Genomic DNA, 12,553 nt, shown 5'->3' on the forward strand with positions numbered 1-12,553 from the left:
ATCCCGACTCATATTAACAGCTCCTCAAGCTTTGTCGAACTTCGCTCCGCTGCCTGCTTTCTTCTCTCAAGTCCATGGCGGAGGCGATGCCACTATTCGTCACACTTGAAAAGCTGTGTTCCTGTTCCACGGCGTAGATTCCGGTAAGATCGTTTCATTTTACTTTATCATCAATGTACTGTAATGTGAATGTTTTTTCCCCGAGAGGTTACATACCTTTGCAGGTCTAACTATGACATAAGGGTCTCATTGAGTCTCTTTTAGTATCTTGGAATCGAGGGTTAAAGTGAAGGTAAAGTTTTTGGTTTTTGCAGCCTGTATTCTATTCCTCATCTAATATATAGTATGATCGCAACTTATTTTAATTTTTTTTTATATATATTATAGTTATAAATACACTTTATATTTACATTCCCGGCCCTTCCTAGCTCCGCCCTCCACGTATTTCCGGATAATGCCTTTATTACTTCAAATGCGCGTTCCCGATCGCCGGAACAATTGCGCATGCGCACCATTCCCCATACAATCGATTTGCGCCTGCGTGACCCAAAAAATGTTATGCCTAAAGCGCAGGCGTCAATCGTTGCAACATTGTATTCAATGACTAGCTATCAATGATAGTATTCAATGCCGGCGACGCTGAAATTTGCGCTGGTTTGGTATCCTATATACGAGCGTAACCTAGAAGTTACGCTCGTATATTTCTGCCTTCGCCCGTAGTTTTTTGGACCATAGGCAGGTATACCAAACCAGCGCAGTTTGGTATCCAATATACAGCGTAAGGACTTACGTGGCGAAAATGGAGAAATCTTACTCCATTTTCACCTCGCCACAAAAAGCAGCCGTAGTAAGCCTTACGCTGTCTATTGGAGCCTTGTAACTCCCTAAACTAGCTACAAAATAAACCTAACGCGTGCGCAATTTCTATCTGTCAACCGCGATCCCCCACCTCAATCCCTAATAAAGTATTTAACCCCTAAACCGCCGCTCCCGGACCCCGCCGCCATCTACATTACCCCCTAATGTGAACCAATCAGCCAATCGTATTGAACTTGAATCTGATTGGCTGATTCAATCAACCAATCAGATTTTTCTACCTTAATTCCGATTGGCTGATAGAATCCTATCAGCCAATCGGAATTCGACGGACGCCATCTTGGATGATGTCATTTAAAGGTACCTCATTCGTCGGGAAGTCGTCGTGCCGGATGGATGCTCCGCGGCGGAGGAGCGAAGAAAGAAGATTGAAGATGCTGCTTTGCTTGAAGACATCACCGGATGGAAGAAGACTTCACTGCAGCTTGATTGAAGACATCGCCCGGATCGGATGAAGAGTTCTGCCCGGCTGGGTGAATACAAGGTAGGGAGATCTTCAGGGGGGTAGTGTTAGGTTTATTTAAGGGGGGTTTGGGTGGGTTTAGAATAGGGGTATGTGGGTGGTGGGTTGTAATGTTGGGGGGTGGTATTGTGTTTATCTTTACAGGCAAAAAAGCAGTTTTCTTTGGGGCATGCCCCGCAAAAAGCCCTTTTAAGGGCTGGTAAGGTAAAAGAGCTTTGAACTTTTTTAATTTATAATAGGGCAGGGAAATTTTTTTATTTTGGGGGGCTTTATTATTTTATTAGGGGGCTTAGAATAGGTGTAATTAGCTTAAAAATCTTGTAATATTTTTTTTATTTTTTGTAATTTAGTTTAGTTTAATTTATTGTATTTTAGTTTAGATATTTGTAGTTTATTTAATTTATTGATAGTGTAGGTGTATTTGTAACTTAGGTTAGGATTTATTTTACAGGTACATTGGTAATTATTTTAACTAGGTAGCGATTAAATAGTAAATAACTATTTAATAGCTATTGTATCTAGTTAAAATAAATACAAAGTTGCCTGTAAAATAAATATAAACCCTAAAATCGATACAATGTAATTTATTAATTACATTGTAGCTATCTTAGGGTTTATTTTATAGGTAAGTATTTAGATTTAAATAGGAATATTTTCATTAATAATATTAATATTATATTTATTTTAATAAGAGTTTAGTTAGGGATGTTAGTTAGATAGGGTTATTATACTTGATATATATATAATATAATAACTATATTAACCCTAATATAATTAGGGTTAATATAGTTAGTATAGCTGGCGGCGGTGTAGGGGGATTAAATTAGGGGTTAATATTTTTAAAATAGATGGCGGCTGGGTAGATGGCGGCTGGGTAGATGTCGGCGGGGTAGATGGGGTAGATGTCGGTGGGGTAGATGTCGGCGGGGTAGATGGGGTAGATGTCGGCGGGGTAGATGTCGGCGGGGTAGATGGCGGCGGGGTAGCTAAGTTAGATGGCGGCGGTTTAGGGGTTAATAACTGTATTAGGTAGCGGCGGGGTTCCGGGAGCGGCGGTTTAGGGGTTAAACACTTTATTGGGGACCGCGGTTGACAGGTAGATAGACATTGCGCATGCGTTAGGTGTTTGGAATTGTTTGCGCATGCGCTACATGTGAATGAGCATGTGTGACAGACCCTTCTGTCAGTACTGAAAGAGTTAACTTTGTTCAGCTTTAAGAAGCTATTTTCTAAATACAAGGTTGCTGGCATCAGCTATTGTGTGTTGTAATTAAGTTTAAGTGATAAACATTCACATTGTTTAATCCCATCCAGAGAGCAGACGCCCAAGTGATAAGAAAAGGCTCAAGTGTGTCTTGTGTTTAACTTGTTTATCTGCTTAAGGAATGTAATTCTATTGTGGCCTGTCAAAGGGCGTTTTCCCTCTATCTAATGTACAATATTCTTTCAACCCCCCATCTGGGGTCAGACCTGCATAAATACTGGGCATACAGCCTTCAATAAATGGCATTCTGTTTTAACCTTCAATGTGGAGCCTGGTCTCATGTTTGAGGGGGGAATTAGCTGGGTTGTGAGTTGTTGATCTCACATTCAGGGCATCTTCCATCTGGTATTAACCCTAGGTATCCTGTTGGTACTGTAACAATTGGTGGCAAGCGACGGGAGGATCCTTATCGCCCAGAAGAGCAACTACACAAGCCAGTAACCTCAGGAAGAGGGGGATTATTACAATACTGACTAAGATGGAAGGAGTACCAGGGACCGAAGGAACCAATGGGCCCAGCATATCAGACAGAACCCCTGAAGAAGCAAGCTTTGATCGGGCGGTTAAAATAAGACTGGCACATTATGGCCCCAACCCATCTGCGGAAATTATCGACCGGGTCATAGCAGCTGTGGAGGCCAACCTACTTCGCCAAAGCGGCGCTGCAGCAGCACAAGTCACAGCAACCCCAGTGGAAAAGGGAAAAGTAAATTTTGCAGCTTTTAAAAACTTCCTGGAAACAGAAGGAGAGATTTATGGGTACCTTGCGGATTTTGAGAGGCAATGTGCACTACACAAGGTACCCGCAGAGGACTGGGTCACGATATTATCCGGAAAATTATCCGGCCGGGCCAGTGAGGCTTTTCGGGCCATTCCAGATGAGGAAGTCGGGGATTATAATACTGTGAAAGAGGCTCTGCTCTCCAGGTATGCGGTTACACCGGAGGCGGTTCAGAGACACTGTTAAATTAGCTGGTGATTCCTACGTTGAGTGGGCATGTAAGGTGCACCGCACAGCAGCTCACTGGATAGCGGGGTGCCAAACCGTATCTGGGGAAGAGGTGCTGCAGCTATTCCTGTTGGAACATTGCTTTGACAAGTTATCAGCAGGAGTTAGAGAGTGGGTTCGGGACTGTAAACCCTCCACCCTGCATGAAGCTGCTCGCTTGGCAGATGAGTATACGGATGCCCGCAAACTGGACACTGCTACCACTAAGCCCCCTGCCAGAGTGGAGTACAGACCCCCAGTCACCCCAGCAGCGGCCAGTTACCAACCCCCGGCGCACCGCTATACCACACGGCCTCTGGACACGAACTACCCTCAGAGAGCCCGGTTCAATTCGCGGGGCTACTCACAACCTATTCGGTGCTTTGGATGTAAGCAACTAGGGCACAAAAGACCAGAGTGTCCCCTAAACGCAGCGAACAAAGCACAGTCCTGGAGAAGACCCGCCGGCGGAATCCCACGTAACCCTCAGCCTGCGGCCCACTACGTAGAAGAGCAAGAATGCTGGGGCATCCTACATGAAGCAGACCCAGTGCAAGCTGCCCACCGGAATAACCGGCAACTGGTTAAAGTGAATGGGAAGGAGGTCAGTGGTCTACGGGATACTGGTGCTACCATGACATTGCTTCAAAAGAACTTGGTGTCTGAGAAACAGCACACTGGAGACACTGTGGCTGTGAGGGTAGCAGGGGGCGCTGTGTTCCGCCTACCTGTTGCCCAGGTACATTTGGATTGGGGAGGGGTCGCTAGACCTGTGAATGTGGGGGTCAAGAAGGACTTACCTGCTGATGTTCTCCTTGGAAATAACTTGGCCCCCCTTGTTTCTGCCTATGCTCCCATGGGTCCCACTGATGTTAACCCTGTGACTACCCGTGCCCAGATACGTGCAGCAGAGACTGACCCACCTGCTGCTAAGCCCCAGGACGCTGAGCTCAGTAAATCTCTATCCGCTAGTGATACGTGGAAGTCCTGTTACAATGCGCTGATGAAGGAGAAGAGTCAAGTAGAGAATAAAATGGTCACGTTAAACAATCACGTAACAGTGCTAGCGGGAGAGAAGAGGAGCGCAGAGGAAAAAGCACGTTTAGAACGAGAATCTCTGCTAGACAAGCTGCACCGACAGACTGCAGAAAACACCAGCTTGAGTGGAACATGAAACATTAAAGACAAACTTAGCGACACTGGAGGAGAAGCTGACGCTGGCTCATAGTGAGGTGCAGCAACTCAAGGGCACCCTATGTTAGTATGAAGGGATTGTGGATACCTATAAAGAGCAGGTACAAAAAACTCGTAAAGAAGCTGATGAGATTTTGAAGGACTGTTTAGCCCTAATCTGGGCAATGAAGAAGTTGAACCCTTATTTATACGGGCAGGAATTCTCTCTCATAACGGGAATACAGATGGATTGCCCCGGCAAACTGACATGCCTACCACCTCCTAGTCCGGTCATCCCCAGGTTGACCCGCCAAAGGGTCAAACCGGGTCTGCCGGAGTGTTCCACAAGGGGGGAGCTATGTGACAGACCCTTCTGTCAGTACTGAAAGAGTTAACTTTGTTCAGCTTTAAGAAGCTATTTCCTAAATACAAGGTTGCTGGCATCAGCTATTGTGTGTTGTAATTAAATTTAAGTGATAAAGATTCACATTGTTTAATCCCATCCAGAGAGCAGATGCCCAAGTGATAAGAAAAGGCTCAAGTGTGTCTTGTGTTTAACTTGTTTATCTGCTTAAGGAATGTAATTCTATTGTGGCCTGTCAAAGGGCGTTTTCCCTATATCTAATGTACAATATTCTTTCAACCCCCCATCTGGGGTCAGACCTGCATAAATACTGGGCATACAGCCTTCAATAAATGGCATTCTGTTTTAACCTTCAATGTGGAGCCTGGTCTCATGTTTGAGGGGGGAATTAGCTGGGTTGTGAGTTGTTGATCTCACATTCAGGGCATCTTCCATCTGGTATTGACCCTTGGTATCCTGTTGGTACCGTAACAGCATGGATTGTCAATGACGATTTGTTAGGGAACGCATGCGCAGTTTGATCGCGTTACGTGTGCAAAAAGGGGCTGGACGCCACGGGGTATGAGCTAGAATTCGTTAAGGGCAATGTCAATCAAATTAGATACGAGGGACAAGATGGCGGGCGGAGGAAGAAAGTAAGCGAAGTAGGTTTATAAATCCTTCGATTATGGTTTTAGTCTTAAATTATAAAAAAATGATGAATTAAACTAACGTTTATTTTAGGTAATTAACAAGATGAGGAAGAGTGGTGAACGTGACTTGACATTCTTTAATATCTCCTGAGGGGGGTTATAGAACAGGGGGGGTTTATAATCATATTTGTTATGTGATTCAACTTGCTTATGTGTGATGTTTATGGGCTCGTGGTTGGAACTTTGATGCCTTTGAAAGTGACGCAGCCTTTTGGTTGGACAGGCTTTTGTGGACTATTCGGTTCACCATGTGTTTGGCCATGGTTCCGTTCCGTTCCCCATTTCCGCATTCCTGACCGTGTGGTGAAGGAGATATTCTAGCCCACAGGGGTCTGGTCATAGGAGGTGGTGAGTGCCCCAGCCATTGTGGGTGTCAGGTGCTGTTTTTGTTTTCATACTTTAGTCCATATTGATATTTCCTCTATCCAGTTATGGGGGATTCTGATGCTGAGACTGTGCTTGTTTCAGATTCAGTTACTGAGGATTCTGATGAGACGATTTTGATTTCAGATTCTGTGTCCGGTGACTAATCCGGATTGGCCTCGTTGACACATGTCAACCAGTTTTGTTCCGTATGCCATTTCAGAGCGCCTGGTTCCTCGGTTCAGGGAATCAAGGGACTGCTGAGCCATCCGCCTCTGGGGGCCCTGTCTTCCGAGAAGCAAGTTCCCTACCAATTCATACTTCTACACATGCGGGTAACCCAGTTTCTGATTCCTCCATGCAGGGTGGCGTGTTCCCCCCGGAGGTTGCAGCATGTTTTCACTTCCACATATCGTTGACGATTTTTCGTCTGCAGAGTCCAGACGTTTCTTTGAGAATTTGCTCGTGCCCTATTGCCCCGGGCCTTCCGCCTTGGGGAGGACCTCTACAGTTCCCCCTGGGTGTAACTGTCCCTAAGTGTTGTGCATTTCGTTACAGTATTGCTCAGATATGTTTTTCAGTTATTGAATGATCCTATTGTTACCAGATACAGGGATTTTCAGTCTGCTAATTCGAATGGTGCACCTCATTAGACATGTGTGGATGAAGTAATCTCCTGATTGTCATTTGTTTGAGATCTTTCCCAGTTTTTAAAACATAGGGCTCCGTTTGGCTGGTCCTGCGGGTAGGCCTGTGTCTTTTTGGGCGTTAACCTCCGGGTTGCCTTAAATTTTATTTATATCCGATGGGATGTCTTTTATTTGTTTCTGTTTCCTTCGGGAACCTTCTGGGAATGATGCTCTTTATTACTTCTTCAGAAGTTGTTTTGGACATGTTAGTCCTATGTAGGGCTGCAACTAACGATTATTTTCATAATCGATTAATCGGCCGATTATTTTTTCGATTAATCGACTAATCGGATAAAAAGAGAATCAATAATAGTTTTCTATGTTTAAATAAAATCCACATAATAAGTGTTACAAATATAAACTTCAGACTAAAACTTTAACACAACTGTTTCTTCAATTTTTAGAGAGCACAGTTTTATAATTAAACCAAACAAAACCACAAACTGTTTGAAAAGAGGTAGAACTAGAAAGAGTTAGTCTATCACTGTTAATAACATTCTGTTATTCACTCTTTCAGAAACTTTGTATTGAAATGCAAAAATCTCAACATGTCCACATGCTTCTGGCTAAGGCTGGTTCTCTGTTTGCAGATATATTTCCTTCAGCAGAGAAAAGGCTGTTGAGGTGTATAAGTAGGGTTTTGGCCAATTTCACCAAAGTGGGATATTTATCTTTGTTAGCTCTTCACCAATGCTAAGTGTTTTCTACCTTGGCAAGGGGCCTCTCAATAAAGTAACCCTTGACTTCATTCTAACATAAAAATATCTTGAATATCTATATGCAATGGTAAATAACCAGCTATAAGGTTAGGGGAAATATCTAGTCCGCTCTAAAAATAACGAATATATACTTTTAAAGGTACATATCCCAATTTATAAAAAAAAAAATCAAAAGCGCTAAGGACTGTATATCAATAACAGGACAAAGCCTTACACATTTATTTATACAGTACATATAATCAGCAATAGCAAGCAATACGCTAATAATTGTGCAAACAGATAATAGTGCACATCAATTTAAATAACTCGCATCAATCTAGGGGCAAGGTGTAAATAACAAGCTCAGCACTATATCATTCAAAGCATAGTTCCAAATCACCAGATTTAATATAAACAATCCAAATGATGACTATTATATATACCAGGGGTAGTTGTAAACGTATAGTGTCCTGAAAAAGTGAAAAGTAGACGTCTGTAGATGTCCTTCAGGCTAAGGGCATAACCATAAAACACAATACCATATGCAGGAGTTCATTGGAGTGAAGCAGCTGGTGTTGTGCACAGACCAACTAATTACAAACCAACTTATCGATTATGAGATTCGTTGACAACTATTTTCATAATCGATTATTATAGATTATGACGATTAGTTGTTGCAGCTCTAGTCCTATGTTAAAAATGTCTGTTTTCTTTTTTTCCCCTATGAGGGAGAATTTATGCAGCTTGCTGGTTAGAACCCTAGGTGCAGGCTGGCCATGTCGGGTTTGTTCAGTCTTGTGGCTGTTCAGACACGTGGCGCTGTTCTGCTCCGCTGGTTCGGTAGAAGCGCCGAGTGCTCAGGTTATCATTGTTTTTCATGTTCAACTATGCATTTGAGAGGACCTGTGGGACTGTGAGGCGGGAAGGATTGTTTCAGTCCTTATAGCCTTCAATCATAGATGACCGGGCAGGGGAGTTTTTCAACTGCGTCTCTCTATCTGACATCTGATTTCATCAGAACTTAGTTTTCCTCCCCATGTGGTGGAGGGTTGAAGGGCTTACCGCAGTTGAGCGGTTTGGCCTTCATTTTTAGGCCTCTGGATTTGTCCTTTTGGGTTTGGTCCAACAGCTTGTACAGGATAGCTGTCTAGCATGCGGAAGCTGTTTATAGTGTATCTAGATACAGCTCTTCTCTTTGACGTGTACTGTCTGTCTGAGTTATAAGAGAGCTTTGGGTTTTCTTCCATTGTCTCCGGGTGCATTGGATCTCCTTTTAGGGATCTGTGTTTCTGGGTGTTGGTTGTTCCCTGCGGGGACTTTGTTTAGCTCTGGTTTTTTTAGAGCTGGGTAGGCTTCGTGCCTTTCTCTTCCTTGTGTCCTCTGCTTGTGCGGAGGTGATAGGGAGACTAGTCCTGCTAGTAGGATTTTTTGGACCTCGAGGTTTCCCTTGGTTGTTCGAAGGCTCTGAGAAGTATCTTCATATGACTTCTAGCCTTGCTCGTTGGAGCGTTGGACTTGCTAGGGGTGGTTCCTTCCTTTGGTCGGGGCTTTCGAGTTTCGCTATCCGGATTCTCTGGATATGCATCCATATCCTTTGTGTCTGGCTTTTTAGCCAGCTTGCGGTGTTTAGTTCTAGGGTAAGGTTTGCCTGAACTATTAGGTGCCCGGAACCTGTTTTTCTCCCTGAGACTTCCGGTCGCTGAAGCTTCGTTTGGCATTTCTCCTTAACCAGTCTTGGGTGGTTTTGGAGTCTTGGATTTTAGGGCTGGTCGGGGCGTTCCACGGTAGTGGGAACTTAGGCTATGTCCTTGGTCCATCTACCTAACCTGGTCATGGTTGGCCATGTTTTCTGAGTATTTTTTACTTGCTGCCACAGAATAACCCATGTCATTTGGTGTTTAGCTGTGTGGCTTGCGCCTCAAGGGTTGTTGGTTCATACCCCACTGCTGGTGCTCGATGTCCAATTTCTGGTGCTTGCCAGGGTTCCCGTGGATTCCCTGCTCTGCAGTCGAATGGGTTGGCTGTGCCTCTGCTTAGCAAGCTACTTGTAGGGGGGTCCTTTTCTAGGACATCTGTGTTGGGAATTTCTCTTCCCATTAGCCGGTGATTTTGGGCTTTGAGGACAGTTGTTGCCCTTTCGGCATCATCCCCTAGGGCTGGGCGATATGGGCAAAAAAAAATTGTGATTTTTTTGGGGAAAAAAAAAAACTGCGATTTAATCGCGATTTTCTTATAAATGACTATAACACCTTCAGTTTGCATTCTAAAGTTTATTTAACACTACAGAATCTTAATGTACATGTTTCTCAATGTCCAATACACTCTTGGAGCATAAAAATACACACCACAAAATAGTTAAAATAAAATTTGCTGCCTGTGATGTGATTAAATAGTAGCCACTAGCCAGTTATTAGGTCTTATGACACACAACATTGTCATGTTTTCTTGGACAGTCATTTTAACTGTAGACAGTGGTATGATTAACAAATGAAGCAGTATAAGCCACATATATACACAATTATATATATTTAGGAAAAAATCGCGGCTCTCGCGGTTTTAAAATCGCGGCGATTAATAGCGGTTTAAAATCGCATATGCGATTAATCATGCAGCCCTACTTTCCATTAAGGGATATTCTCCTCCCTATGTTTATAGAGTCCTTGCTTGGGGCTTCTCCTGGATGAGAGGTGGAAAGTTGGGATTGGTTCTCCCTGGGGTCTTGCTGGCTCCAAGTCAGACTTGTTGGGCCTTTAGTTTGATAGATCCTTAGGTCTATGGCCTTGTTGTCTGTTTTCAGAGTCGGGTTGCACTTGTACTCTGTGGGGATAGCTGTGCTATCCTTATGCTTGTTCCTGTACCTGTTTTGGGATTCTTTTGTTCCCCTGTCTTAGATCCCTGAGGCTGGGTTGGTCCAGCTGGGTGTGGGTTTGTAGGTCAGGATGGCAGAGTGTTCAGGTCACATTCTCCTCTGAATGTGTGAGCCTTGTTCAGTCTATCCTGTTAGCTCAATCTGTTAGGGTGTAGATTTTCCATTCAACTTGCTCCATTGATTTCAGAAGAGGGTTTACTCTTCCTTCGGGTTCTGAGGTTCTCAGGGGGCCACTTAGGTTGCCTGGAGCGTGCCCTCTGTCTGGGGGTTGCTTTTGCGGTCTGTTTCTTGCTTGACTGCTTCTTCCTCCTTGCAAGTACCCTCTGTGTCGTCCTGTTATGGACTCTGTGTCGTCCTGTTATGGACTCTGTGTCGTCCTGTTATGGACTCTGTGTTCTCAAACTTGGGTTTTTTCTCCTGGGTGTATTACACACTTTTCATGGCGAATGCTTTGGTATTCTATGGTCAGACACTGGGAGGACTTTGCCTCTTCAGTTGCATTCTGTGCTTGCAGGATGTTGGAGAGACATCTTTTTTTCTATCTCCCGGTCTTATCCCAGGTTTCACTTGGTATAGACGTGGCCTCCTTCCCCTGTTTGAGCTCCTTTGGGTCTCTGTGAGCTGGGCTCACTCTTGGAGGTGTTCTTTTTTGTATTAGGGGACCTTTTGGTTTCCGTGGTTCTCCTTTGCCTTGTCCCCTTGGGGGTTTAGGCTGGTATCTCCTTCATTTGAGCGGTGGGTGACCGTCTGTTGGGCGGCAGTGTCTCCTGGCGGACTGTTGGCTCAGTCAAGTCCGTTTGCGGTCTCTAGTTTGGCTTTTGGACTGACTCCGAGTCAGTGTCTTTGGGATTTCCTCTTAAAATTTTCTCAGCTTCAGACGAAACAGGTTTTGTTATTGGGTAGAGGTTCAGGCCTAGTGCCCTCAGTATGGGCCGCCTATTGTACCCTCCCATCTTGGCATTCAGTGTCCTCTATAGCTTGGGTATTGTTTTCCCAAAAGTAATGAATGCAGCTGTGGACTCTTTCCATTTAAGAAGAAAAACATAAATTATGCTTATCTGATCATTTCCTTTTCTTCTGATGGAAAGTCCACAGCTCCCCACCCGTAATTTTATGTGGGGCGTCCTTATTATTCTTCTGGCACCTTTCACCCTGATATTTCTTCTACTGTTTCTTGTTCCTCGGCAGAATGACTGGGGGATGAGGGGAGTGGGAGGAGTATTTAAGTCTTTGGCTGGGGTGTCTTTGCCTCCTGCTGGCGGCCAGGTTCTTATTTCCCAAAAGTAATGAATGCAGCTGTGGACTCTTTCCAGCTGAAGAAAAGGAAATGATCAGGTAAGCATAATTTATGTTATTTATATATATATATATATATATATATATATATATATAATGTGTGTGTGTGTGTGTGTAAAATATGTCCCTTTAATTCTTTAGACCTATTATAGCAAGAAAAATTACAGATCAGATAGACATATAGGAAAGCAGAGGGTTATTTCTTCAACATGTATATTTTTGTAGGGTAACTTGTTTGCAGACCAATAAGGAAAGTTCTTAAAGGAACAGGAAACCCCAACATTTCCTTTCATGATTTGGATAGAACATACAATTTCAGTTAAATTTCCAATTCACTTCTATTTTTTCCAATTCACTTCTCAAATGTGCTTCATTCTCTTGTTATCCTTTTGTGAAGGAACAGCATTGCACTACTGGCAGCTAGCTGAACACATCTAGTTAGCCAATCACAAGAGACAAATGTGTGCAGGCACCAATCAGCAGCTAGCTTCCACTAGTGTAGGATATGTGCATATTATTTTTCAACAAGGGATACCAAGAGAACGAAGCACATTTGAATATAGAAGTGACTTTAAAAGTTCTTAAAATAACCTGCTCTATTTGAATCATACAAGTTTAATTTTGACTTTCCTTTCCTTTTTAATTTTTTTTTTTGTGTGGGTCATCTGGAATAGAGTCCAGCTTCAGATAACTATGTGGACCTTACAAAATGCAGTGAACAATGGAAACTACTTTTAAAACAAATTCTAGGTTTATGATGTTAGAATTTACTTTTAGTGCATGCTTTATTTTTTTTATTTTTTTAAATAACTGTCTTT

General features: G+C 43.4%; 1 protein-coding gene across 2 annotated transcripts in view; it reads left to right on the forward strand.

Moving 5' to 3' along the window:
- LOC128665902 (AP-2 complex subunit alpha-2) overlaps positions 1–12,553 on the forward strand; it is a 442,402-nt gene that overhangs the window by 259,894 nt on the left and 169,955 nt on the right. The window lies entirely within an intron of this gene.

Source organism: Bombina bombina, chromosome 7, assembly GCF_027579735.1.
Source record: "Bombina bombina isolate aBomBom1 chromosome 7, aBomBom1.pri, whole genome shotgun sequence".
Lineage (NCBI taxonomy): Eukaryota > Metazoa > Chordata > Amphibia > Anura > Bombinatoridae > Bombina > Bombina bombina.